General features: G+C 40.7%; 1 protein-coding gene across 5 annotated transcripts in view; it reads right to left on the minus strand.

The window, feature by feature from the left end:
- LOC135112402 (fibrocystin-L-like) overlaps positions 1-12,206 on the minus strand; it is a 126,578-nt gene that overhangs the window by 73,323 nt on the left and 41,049 nt on the right. For 4 of the 5 annotated variants that reach the window (XR_010274348.1, XR_010274346.1, XR_010274344.1 and 1 more), the window contains 2 exons: positions 10,283-10,432; positions 9,505-10,123 (listed from right to left, as the gene is read on the minus strand). The gene's annotated coding sequence lies outside the window, so the exon portion shown is untranslated. Of the gene's footprint in view, positions 1-9,504; positions 10,124-10,282; positions 10,433-12,206 lie in introns of those variants that run through there. The other variant, XR_010274345.1, reaches the window with a different exon arrangement.

Below are 12,206 nucleotides of genomic sequence, written 5' to 3' on the forward strand. Positions count from 1 at the left end.
CTCTATTTTACTTTATATACCCTGCTGTATTTTCGTCCTTGCGTGCTGTCTTGCCTTTGCTTTCCTGCGGGTGTTTTCTCAGTGCGCTGTCGTATCGTTGCATAGTCAATGGTACATGCAAAGTTTTCTCTCTTTTGTATGTATATTAATGCCCTAAAGGGGGTGTCGCAGCGCCTGTCCCACATGCTGTATTCATGTTGTCTTTTGGTGTCTTGCATTATACCACATTATCTTTTTCTCCAGTGGTCTAGTTGTCTTTCGCTTCTGTCTGTCTTCGTGGCGCGGGGACGGGATGAACGAAAGACCGAGCTCAAGAAAATGCAAGAGAGTGGCTGTTTACTGCCTTTCAGCTTGTTTACCAAGTTTTCCAATAATCTTAATTTAGGTTAGTCTGAGAGAGAGAGAGAGAGAGAGAGAGAGAGAGAGAGAGAGAGAGAGAGAGAGAGAGAGAGAGAGAGAGAGAGAGAGAGAAGAAAAAGGGGGGGATTGGGAGAGGACAGATCACTTCCAAGAAAATACCAGTGTGTTTCCAGTGTACACACACACACACACACACACACACACACACACACACACACACACACACACACACACACACACACACACACACACAGCTAGTCTTGGAGGCCCAGAGGCTACCACCAACTTACTACCCATAATAAGTTTGTGTTTGGACTTCTCCTCTCATCATCATCATTTATTTGTTTCTCTCACACGATTTATCGCCGTACATTTACTTTATTTGTGTAGGACCTGTTGTGTTACTTCTTATAGTGTGTGGAGTGGGGGGGAATATACCTTCAGGAAGAATGATTTATTTGATGTTCAGTGACTGTGTTTCTTTTGAGGAGAACAAAGTCTTCCAAAGAAATAAAAAAGATAGGGCAGTTAAAATATAAATAGTAGGTGACTGGAATGTAGGCGAAAAAAAAAAAATCTTGTTTATTTCTCTTGAGGTGATGCCAAAGGGACGTAACAGTAGTGATGAAGGATAGATGAGACTGTGTTGTGGTTAAGAATCCCTGTGGCTGTGGTAATGTAGAGAGAGAGAGAGAGAGAGAGAGAGAGAGAGAGAGAGAGAGAGAGAGAGAGAGAGAGAGAGAGAGAGAGAGAGACGAATGGTATTTCCTAAGCTGATCTTCCCTTGCAACTATTTATGTGACATTTTTTGCCATTCAGCTCCAGCAGTGGACACGAACAGTTGTAAACATTTTGTCCGCTGTTCTGAGTTTCTTTGTGTGTATTTATCTATGCACGAAACAAAATGATACTGACTTTTTTTTTCTTTGCACGAGATCTGTATTTTTATCAATCAATGAAATGATTGGTACCAGCTTTCCATCGGCCTGGAGAATGTGAATGATAAAAAAACAATAACAACTGGGAGACAATAATGATTGAAATCCATCACGAAAATCACTGAAATCAAACAAAAAGTTGTCCGAATCTTTAGAAGGAAGAGTCTGACGAGCTGGAAGGAGGTAAATAAAAAGAGGAGAATCAGAGAAAAAACACTTATAAAACCTGACAACTGACAGATTTTCATCATATTAGAAGACTTAGGATTTAACAAAGCGTTCAGCACCATGGAATTAAATGTTGCAGTCATGTTGGTCATGCATGTGCCTCTAAATGAAATAATGAAATGAAAAAGATCTTTTCTTCAAGTTTTCCTGCGTAGGTTGTCATTCGTTTACCTGGCAGTAAACATGTGAACTTTCTTGCCTCGTTATTCTAATATCCATGACTGAGTACTGGATCAGAGATTGAGGATCAGTAAATCAAAATTCTAGTCTGGAAATCAATCGTCTTAAGTTGATGACTCTGCCTTGGAGTTGATGAATGGAGTGCTTGATACATTGGTCGTCTCACTGTCTCTCATCTGGCCTGACCTCCATTCCCTCTTGCTTCTTCCTCCTTATCTCCTGTCCCATTCGACGTGTCCCCTCTCATCTGAAATTCCGTCTCCTGTCCCAGCCGTTCCATTTTCCGACCAGCACCGCAATGCCACTGTACCCTTTGATCTGACTGGCCTGGCTGACCTCCACCCTCCACACACCAGCACTGTTCTATCACAGCCAGCCATCTCTTCCTGTCTCATTGTAACCTCCTTTATCCTTTGTATTTCCTGTCATCAACAAGGCTACTTTTACGTTCTTGCACCGGGTATTTCATCTACTAATAACCCCTTTCTCTGTCACCAAACTATAAACTCCCACTTCATACCTCGCTGCGGTCACTCAGCGTCATCCTGTCCCGCCCCACCCCGCCCCGCCCCGCCCCGCCAGGCACCTTTAAGCACATAACCTGGCGGCTCTCCTCAGGTGGCCGCGCCCCCACAGGCCTCCACACCACCATTGATCACCTCTTGCCAATATTAGTCACTCCCCAAGCCCGCAATGCACACGTTAATACAATGCATGCAGCCTGCCTCTCTTACACGCACACACACACACACACACACACACACACACACACACACACACACACACACACACACACACACACACACACACACACACACCCTGTCATTATATCAGTATTGAAAAATTACAATAACTGAAACTATATCTGGTGTTAACGTATTTTCAATTCTCAATATTTTATCTTATATTGGAAAGAAAAATACTGGAGTATACCAGCTCTAGAAAATCGGAAGATTTAGAGGTGCCTTAGTCTTAAGACAGCGTAATGGAATACCTGTTTTTGGGAACGTAGATAAAATGTTAATGTCAAAGCATCGTTCGGTCAATGTGACTTCAATTGTAGGTCAGTTTCTCGGGGCTTTCAATGTAGGGAAAATAAGGGATCGTTTAGATAAACAATGCTTAACTGAAGAATCAAAGTATGGCTTTACTGTGGGAGGGGACACGCAGGAGATTTTAGAAGACTCCTGAAGCAGTAGATAATGGAGGCACTTATGATGTCATTTGCTTGAACTTCAGGTAAGAGAGAATTGGTTCTTAAATACGCGAAGGGATTGGTTTTCAAATGCAGTACCAGTAAAGTGACAAGTGAATGGAATAAACTCAATGGTCAGGTCGTTAGAGCAGAATCAATGGGAAACTTTAAAAGAATATTAGATAAATCTATGGATAGAGAATATAGACTGATAAGGATAAATATATTTTTATAAAGGGGCTGCCATGTGCTGCTGTACTGGCTTCTTGCATCTTGCCTTATGTTCTTTTAAGATTTTGTGGCATAGTTCCCGTGGCCGCACCGACCTGCCTGCCTGGGATGGTGCAGCTGCCGGGGAAGGCTGCGGCTGCTGCAAAGTTCCCATAAAAGATGTATCAGTTTAGGTTTTTGTGTTTTCTGCTCTAAAACTGTTGTGTTCGTTGTCTCTGTTTTTTTTTTTTTTTTATTGTTCTCCCATTTATGTTCCCGGTGTTCTGCCTTTGTCTTTCTCTCTCTTTGGTCTTTCAAAATGTGGAGGATTTTTTTTTTTTTTTCATAAAGTGTGTTGACAGGTGTGTGTGTTTTTGTTTTATATGTTCACTGTATACGCTTCATAACGCTTGATACTGATAGCGGAAACCAAGATTTTGTATACTGATAAGAAATTGGGAGTTTCTGCAAGTATCAATGAAGCTTTCTGTCCAGTCACCGCCACACGCCTTACCTGCAGTGCTAAGTAAAGTCAAATCTTTCCCTATGTTTTCTTTTTTTTTATTATTATTATTATTATTACCATCGCTCCTTTTTCGTTACATAATTTTTTTTTCTTCCCTTACCATTACCTCCTTCTTAACACATTTCCCTCATTTTTCCAGTTTTCTTTGCAAGCTTTCACTTTCCTTCAATCCTTCCTACGTTCTCTAACCTTCCCCTTCTCATTTTCTTTACCATTACACGCTTTTATCGCCTCTTCCCTTCATTTATCCCTTTCTCTAGACGCTTTTCATCAACTCATTCCCGTATCGACAGTCATCCCTTCACATTCTCCTCCTTTCTCCCATTACATCACATCTTCTCATACATCTCCTCCCCTTCCTATACACACATATCATCCACTCTCCCTTCGTGACACCATCTCTCCCCCTCATGCGTCCCTCCAGCCCCTACAGCCCCGCAGCCTCCGAGGGACGCGCCTTAGTCGGCCGTAAGTTATCCTCGCGGCCGGTAAACTTAGGCCGCGAGGACCATAAAGCAGCGGCAGCGTTATATTACCCGCGAGCAGAGAGAGAGAGAGAGAGAGAGAGAGAGAGAGGTTACTTTGCCATTCGAATATACGGTATAAGAACGATACGCTTTTCTCACGATCAGCTAATCTTTCAATAAGGTGAAGAGAGACGTAAACCACCTTGCATTCCACAAATTGAAGGAATAATAAAAGAGGGGCCGAAATAACGGAACCCGAAGTGACAGCCTCTCCCTTCACAGTCCCTCGGTCGGCTCGATTAGTGGCCGCAATTTTTACAAGGATAAATCAACCGAGTCCAGAAATATTAACACACCGCTTAGACCTCTTGCTATTTTTGCACCCTGTCAGAGCCGCACGGAGCCTGACGCGGGGTGATGCGCTCAAATATGGATGCTTCCTTTCGTTCCAGGTGGTGTCGAGGGAGCAGTGTGTACCAGGTCTCTGAGAATTGAGTTGCACAGGGCTCAGAAATCCATGGGTCAGATCAGCATTCATGTTCCCATCAACGTTTAATGGTTTGCGGCATGTTAGCAGTCCTTGCTTCTGTCTGTTTCCTGGAAAATCGACGGAGAGAGAGAGAGAGAGAGAGAGAGAGAGAGAGAGAGAGAGAGAGAGAGAGAGAGAGAGAGAGAGAGAGAGAGAGAGAGAGATTTGAAGAGGAGGAAAGAATAGGAAAATAAACAAACAGAAGTCAAAAAGGAGGGCACTAAAAACAGAAGGAAAAAGAGAAAAAGGAGGAGGAGGAGGGGAAGGAGGACGAGGAATACGAGTTAAGGGACTAACGGGAAACAAGAACATGGGAGTCCCTATGGTGACAAAGTGATAAAGAGGCATCGGGCATAGGGGGAAGTAAAATAAACTGAAGAAAAGAGGAATAAAGGATAGTGGGGAAGAAGAGGCGTGAAAGAAAGCAGGAATGAGTGAAAGAGGAAGAGAAAGAAGCAATGAAAAAAGAGATCAGATGAGACTAATGAAGGAAGAGAAAAGAAGGAATGAAAAAGGGAATGGTGGAATCAGTATGAGAATGGAGGAAGGAGTAAATGGAAAAAGGGTAAGAGTGATTAAAGGGAGAGAACCAGGAACGAATGTAGGAAGAAAGGAGGAGGAGTGAAAAAGGAAGGAAGAGGAACAGTAAATATGAGAAGGGGAAAAGGAGTAAATAAAGGAAAGATAGGAGTGATGAAAGGGAGAGGATGAGGAACGAATTAAGGAAAAAAAAAAGAAGAAATGGGAAACACTAAATATGGGGAGGAGGAAAGGAGTAAATGAAGGAGGAACAGGAATGATCAAGGAAGAGGATGAAGAAGGGCCGGGCAGGGTGCAGGAAGACACCAAATTCACACTGCCAGCACTAAGCCAGATGGACAGTGCAAGGTTACCATTTAGCGATTAAGCCTCCCGCCCTGGTCACCGCGCGTGGACTCATGAATGTTGCATCCTCAGGGGACGCAGCAAGAGAAGGAGAAGCAGCAGGAGGGGGAGGAAGGAACAAGTGAGGGAGGAAATGGAAAAGAGACACAAGTTTCCGAGTGGGGTTTACAAATTATTCTATTTATACTGCTGGTAGTGGTGCTGGTGGTGGTTGTAGTGGGAGAGATAGAGGTGGTGGTGATGATTATGGTGCTCCTCCTCCTCCTCCTCCTCCTCCTCTTAATGGACAGATACGTAACTCATGTGCTCTCCTTCATTAAAACGAGTTCCTCTTATTCTGTTGCAGTCTCTCCTCCTCCTCCTCCCCACCCAGACATGTAAATAGTAGTGTGGCCTTGCTCCTTAAGGTGGGTTTGTCTGGTTTTGTTGCAAACGCCATCCTAATTTTACTTTCCTGCACCATTTACTGTCATCACCACCACCACCATCAACACCGCCCTTGCAGACCATCATCGTTCGTGTGTGTGTTTGTGTGTGTGTGTGTGTTTAGTCCTTCGGGGAAAAAATTTACTTATCTGATGTTTGGGAAAAATAAAAGTGAAATAAGTAATATTACAAGAATAATTAGGGTAGAAAATAAACAGAAAAACAGCAAAGTTATCACTCAAAGATTCCACGGCACGACACGGAAAGCAAGGCGTAGTGAAGACCAGGAAGCACTAAGGGAATTTTGGAGAAATCCTGTATATACGAGTATATAACACGAGTAGGGGAAGACCATCTATCATTCAGATCGAGATGGTAAAAATCCTTTGGCGGCCATTCATAGTGCATTGCTAGGAGTGGAGAGAGGGGGGACGCAGCAGTGAAGGGTGAAAGGCTAAAGGTACGAGTATAGATGAGTAGAGTGCAAGGGAGAGGGGATGCTTTGACGAGTTGAGACTTGTGTGTGAAAACAGGGAAGGAACTCTAGAGAGAACTTCTGCACATGGCTGGAAGTGAGGGAAAACATAACTACAACCTGAAATTGTGAACTGAAAATATGAATAAGAAATGCGTGAAAAAAAAATAATAATAATAATAATCATTGGTATTGGATAATAAGCATTCTCACGAGTGTTCCTCCGGTTTATAATGTAGAAATCTTGTTAAAATGTCACCGGAATCACAGAAACTTAAATAGCATATACTAGAGCCTTTTGAATGTAGTGGAGATGCATGCAAGAAGGATTTCAGAATCTCGGCCACAGTTCGTTGGTTGTGTTTTTAAGTTGGTGCTGTCTAGGTATCTGTTTTTTTTTTCTTTTTTCTTCTTTTTCTTTGTTTTTTTTTGTTTTTTTTTTGCTTAATTTTCATTTACTTATTTATTTGTTTATTTCATTTTTTGGGGTGTGTGGTGGCAGTGGTAGTCTTTTTGATGTTGTTGTTGTCTTTATGAAGGTATGGATGAGGAAAAGTAGAAAAAAATAAATATATTGTCCATTCTTGACACTACTATAACAACAAAACACTATTACTGCAACAATTACTACTACTACTACTACTATTACTCCCACTTATATCAATACCTGAACCATTACGAATGAAAACGACGAGTATAACTACCACTGCTGATCTGACGACGACAAGAACAAAAACTAGAACTTCCACTGCAACTACTACTACTTCTGCAACAACAACAATTACCACTGTTATCACCACCACCACTACCACCACCGCAGAACAGCACGCAACACACACACACACACACACACACACACAGAGGATGTACTCCGATAAAAAGTCTGTGTTTATCAGCTACTAAGAAGAGCCAGAACACACCTCTCTTTGCCTCCCACCAGCTGATTCCTGCCGCGTGCTGAGGGAGCGGGAAGGTGGTGGTGGTGGTGGTGGTGATGGGGGTTGAGTAGGCTATGGCCCTTAATCCGAAACACTTTGCTCTCTCACCACGACTATTTTCAAAGGTCACACAGATGATTAGTCGGGCTCCTCAATACTGTTTCTTCTGTTAATTACAATGTATGAATCCTGTTAATCTGTCACTAGAACCAAGAAAACTAGAACCAAAGAAAAACTCGTCTGCCTTCAACTGTTAAAAAGCCTTTGGAATGTAGTGGAGATGCGACGCAAGTTTCCATTATTTAGTCCTATCGTTTTATCATTCTAGTGCATTTGTATGCATAGTTTTTTTTTTCCCTATACATATATTATTATTATTATTATTATTATTATTATTATTATTATTATTATTATTATTATTACTACTAGTATTTTTATTTATTTATTTATTTATTTTTATTTATTTTTTTTTTTTTGCTTACATATATCGAATTAAGGGGAAAGATACATGAACTTTAAGTCCTAAAAATTCGCGCTGTCTGCTTGAGTTTTGGATGCGTAAGATTATCCTTGCATGCAGATCTTGAATTACTACTACTGGTGGTGGTGGTGGTGGTGGTGGTACTACTACTACTACTACTACTGTACTAACAACAACAACAACAACAACAACAACAACAACAATGCTAATGACACGTTATAGCTACAATGCATAAAACCAGACAGACCCTCATAAATACAATACACTAGTGATGAACTATTGATATATGAGCAATTATATACAATGAGTACCTACATATACGAGTAATTGTTTATAAGATACCTGTACACTGACGACTTATGCGAAGTATACAGGTTTGATTGGTTAGCGTATTGTTAGGATTGGTTCGTGCGAGAAATATATTTTTGTCATATTACATTAAGTCTTTTGGATAATGGTCATGGCTTGCATACAGAAACGACAACAAACTCCGCTCTCTCACCACAAGTATTTTCAACAGCCACAGAGATGATCAGCTGGGCTCTCAAGTTTTTCTCCTTTTAACAATGTAGAAATCTCTTCTCGTGTATTTTCTCTACGTATTATTATTTTTTTTTCCCTCTCACAATACAGGTTTGTCTTGTTATTCTTTAAGTCACTTGGTAATGTCATACAGAGTGTGTTGTTTGCACTGAAACGATATGCAGTATTCTCTCTCTCTCTCTCTCTCTCTCTCTCTCTCTCTCTCTCTCTCTCTCTCTCTCTCTCTCTCTCTACTCCACTATTTTTGACTCAGGTGTCCCAGGTAATGCTCTGCGCAGGTGCTATCAGCCAGGCGGTGACGAAAGATGCAGGAACCACATGCAGAACACTCAGGTATTCAAGAACACACACACGCACTCTCTCTCTCTCTCTCTCTCTCTCTCTCTCTCTCTCTCTCTCTCTCTCTCTCCTCTCTCTCTCTCTCTCTCTCCTCTTTTTTGTATTTTCGCTTCATAGTTTTTATTCTGTAATTAGTATACCTAATTTTCTTTCACTCCAGCTTTTGTTTCTCTCTCTCTCTCTCTCTCTCTCTCTCTCTCTCTCTCTCTCTCTCTCTCTCTCTCTCTCTCTCTCTCTCTCTCTCTCTCTCTCTCTCTCTACTCCACTATCTTTGACTCAGGTGTCCCAAGTAATGCTCTGTGCAGGTGTTCTCAGCCAGGGGTTGACGAAAGATGCAGGAACCACATGCGGAACACTCAGGTACTCAAGAATAAAATGAACACACACACACACACACACACACACACACACACACACACACATACTCTCTCTCTCTCTCTCTCTCTCTCTCTCTCTCTCTCTCTCTCTCTCTCTCTCTCTCTCTCTCTCTCTTTTTTTTTGTATTTTCGCTTCATACTTTTTATTTCGTAATTAGTATGTCTAATTTCCTTTCACTCCAGCTTTTGTTTTCCTTTTTTTTTATTGTTTTATTTTCTAATGTAGCGGGGCATCAACACATAAATTGAGAAAATTCTTTTATTACGAGAATCTATTTTTTTTTTTACCTGTCTTTCTTTACTGCATCATTATAATGCTGACATAAACTACGGCAAAGAAACGAGTAAATGAAATAATATATGAAAGAAAGGAAAAGATTGAATGAACGAACGAACAAAAGGATCTACTGATTTTAATGTGCCACAGTGAATGAATGAAAGAATAAATGCATGAACGAACGAACGAAAGAATGAAATAGTGAACGAACGTAAGAAATAATGAAAAGAAAGCCAACGAATGAATCAGTGAATGAACAAACGAAATAATAAATAAATGAATGAATGAACGAACAAACGAGCAAAAGAAAGAATGAAATAATAATATGAACGTACAGAATATTGAAAAAAAAATATATATAAAAAGAACAAATGAATGAAAGAATTAGTGAAAGAAAGAATGAATATAACGATTCTGAAAACACCACAGGAATGAGAAGAAACTGTGCATATATTCAGATGAAGGAAGCTACGTGCAATATTACTGCAATAATGACTCATAACTGAAACTAACGGCGCATTCCAGTACAAAATGACTCGAAGCTTCATGAACCTCTACCTCACTCCGCCTCGTGCGCGTGAATGTGAACCTCGTGAGCTGAGGCATCGAGTACACGAGCCTGGATAGAAATTAAACAAAAAAATAAAGTAAAATAAAATAATATAAGATAAACGCATGTACAAAAATATGTCTGAACCATGGCGTGTATAGGAGGAAGAGGAGGAGGAGGTCCACGTACCCACTGGGGCCTGGAGAGGAGGAGGAGGAGGAGGCGGCATTAATGACACTTACAAAAAATCCCAAGTGGAATTGACAATCTGGTAAATAGATTTAAAGGAACAAGATAAAAGTCTGGCACATCGACAGATTTATGGGGACAAGAGGAGAAGGTGACTTGTATTGCTCACCAGGGTTGGCAATGAGGGCGATGGGGGAGAGGCGCCGCACCCCTGTGTCTGTGTCTATGCTCTCAATGATCATGAGGCGGCAACGCAGCGAGAAGCACTTCCATGCCTGCCACGATGGAACCACAGCACAGGAAGCATCACGGACAATGCCTGTGGGATGAGACAAAAGGTGGGATGAGACAAAAGGAGAGTATGGGGAGTGTTAAGGGATCTCAAACAACAATAAGTCTTTAGTTTCTTAAGTGCCTGGTTTGGGTGCAGTGTGCATGCAAGTGTGTGTTGTAGAGCTGTGTGGATATCTGACACACACACACACACACACACACACACACACACACACACACACACACACACACACACACACACACACACACACACACACACACACACACACACAGGAAAAGTACAAGGAGACCTACATAGAACTATAAAAAGGGGGAAGATATGATAAAGAAAAGTAATAAGGAAAAGGATTTGTGGGTGATTATCCAGGACACACTGTCACCAGAGAAGCACATGTGGGAATTTTGGCCATGCATAGAGGATTTTAGTAACATTAGAGTGGCTTTTACCTACATGGACATGAATATGACGAAAAAAATAATTACAACCATGATTATGCCCTGAGTTAGAGTACACTGCAGCAACTGAGGAAACTGGAAAGAATGCAGAGGACAGCAGCAAAGATGGTGCCAGAATTGAAGGAAAAGACTTATGAGGAGTGACTGTAAGAATGAGATTAATAACACTGGAAGAGAGAAGAGAAAGGGGAGACTTAATAACAGTGTGCAAATCAATAAACAGTATGGAAAAGTTAGACCGACAAGTTTTGGAGATACATGTAAATAAGGGAACAAGATGTAGAAGAGGACATGCAAAAAGATTAAGAAGAGTAAATGTCTCAGTGACATCAAGAAATATAGTTTCCTATACCAAAGCACTGATCTCTGGAATAGTTTAAGCTGTAATAGTTTTACAGTTGCTAGTGTAAGCAAATTTAAAGAGAAACTGGATAACTGCAGCTATGGAGACAGGTCAAATGACATCAGGACCATAGGGGCTCAAGCATCACCTCCCCAAATATGGAGTTACATACATCAAAAGAATTAGCAACTCTTCCTCTGTCCAGCTATGACATTAATTTTTGCAACACTGTTTTTCAGCTTCCATATGGTTGAAGGTCCTGAAGTAGCAAATGGAGTCACAACAACTTATTGATATGGGATTCAAGTGTTGTGTGGGCTGGTTGAACTAAGGGGTGCATTCATTCAAGACCAGCCAGGCTCAAGCCCAGCGAGAGGGAGCCAACCAGTGGGAGTGTGTGATGCACAGTGCATAACCATCTCTTGCTCAATCAGTGTTTTTCTCCAGAAGAAACACGTCACCCGGAGTCAACCACTGCACTGCTTACTACCCCTCCTCACGCTTCCTCACACAGTCCTGCCCAAACCTCCTTCATACCCAATCTTTACCTGTGACTAACCAGTGCCACCTGTTAATCCTTTGTCTCACTATTATTACTAACTCATGACTTCCTCTAACATAACATTCATTCACCCTTCAATTTGTTGCTTTCTTTTAAGTAACTAATGTACTGCAGTACCAATACTAGTATTTACTATTTTTTCAAAACTCTGAGTCTATTATACTTTTATTATTATTATTATTTATTATTTATTATCTATTATTATTATTATTATTATTTATTATTATTATTATTATTATTATTATTATTATTATTATTATTATTATTACTGTTATTATTAATATTACTATTGTCATACTATTTTATTTTTTCTTGTGATATCAGGAAGATGTTAATAATTTCCATTATTTACTTCAGGTAAAACATTTCATTAAGGTTCAAATTCCAGGTCATGCAAAAATATATACACAAACTTAAAGGGAGGGGTTATATTTTACA

This window comes from Scylla paramamosain, chromosome 23, assembly GCF_035594125.1.
Source record: "Scylla paramamosain isolate STU-SP2022 chromosome 23, ASM3559412v1, whole genome shotgun sequence".
NCBI lineage: Eukaryota > Metazoa > Arthropoda > Malacostraca > Decapoda > Portunidae > Scylla > Scylla paramamosain.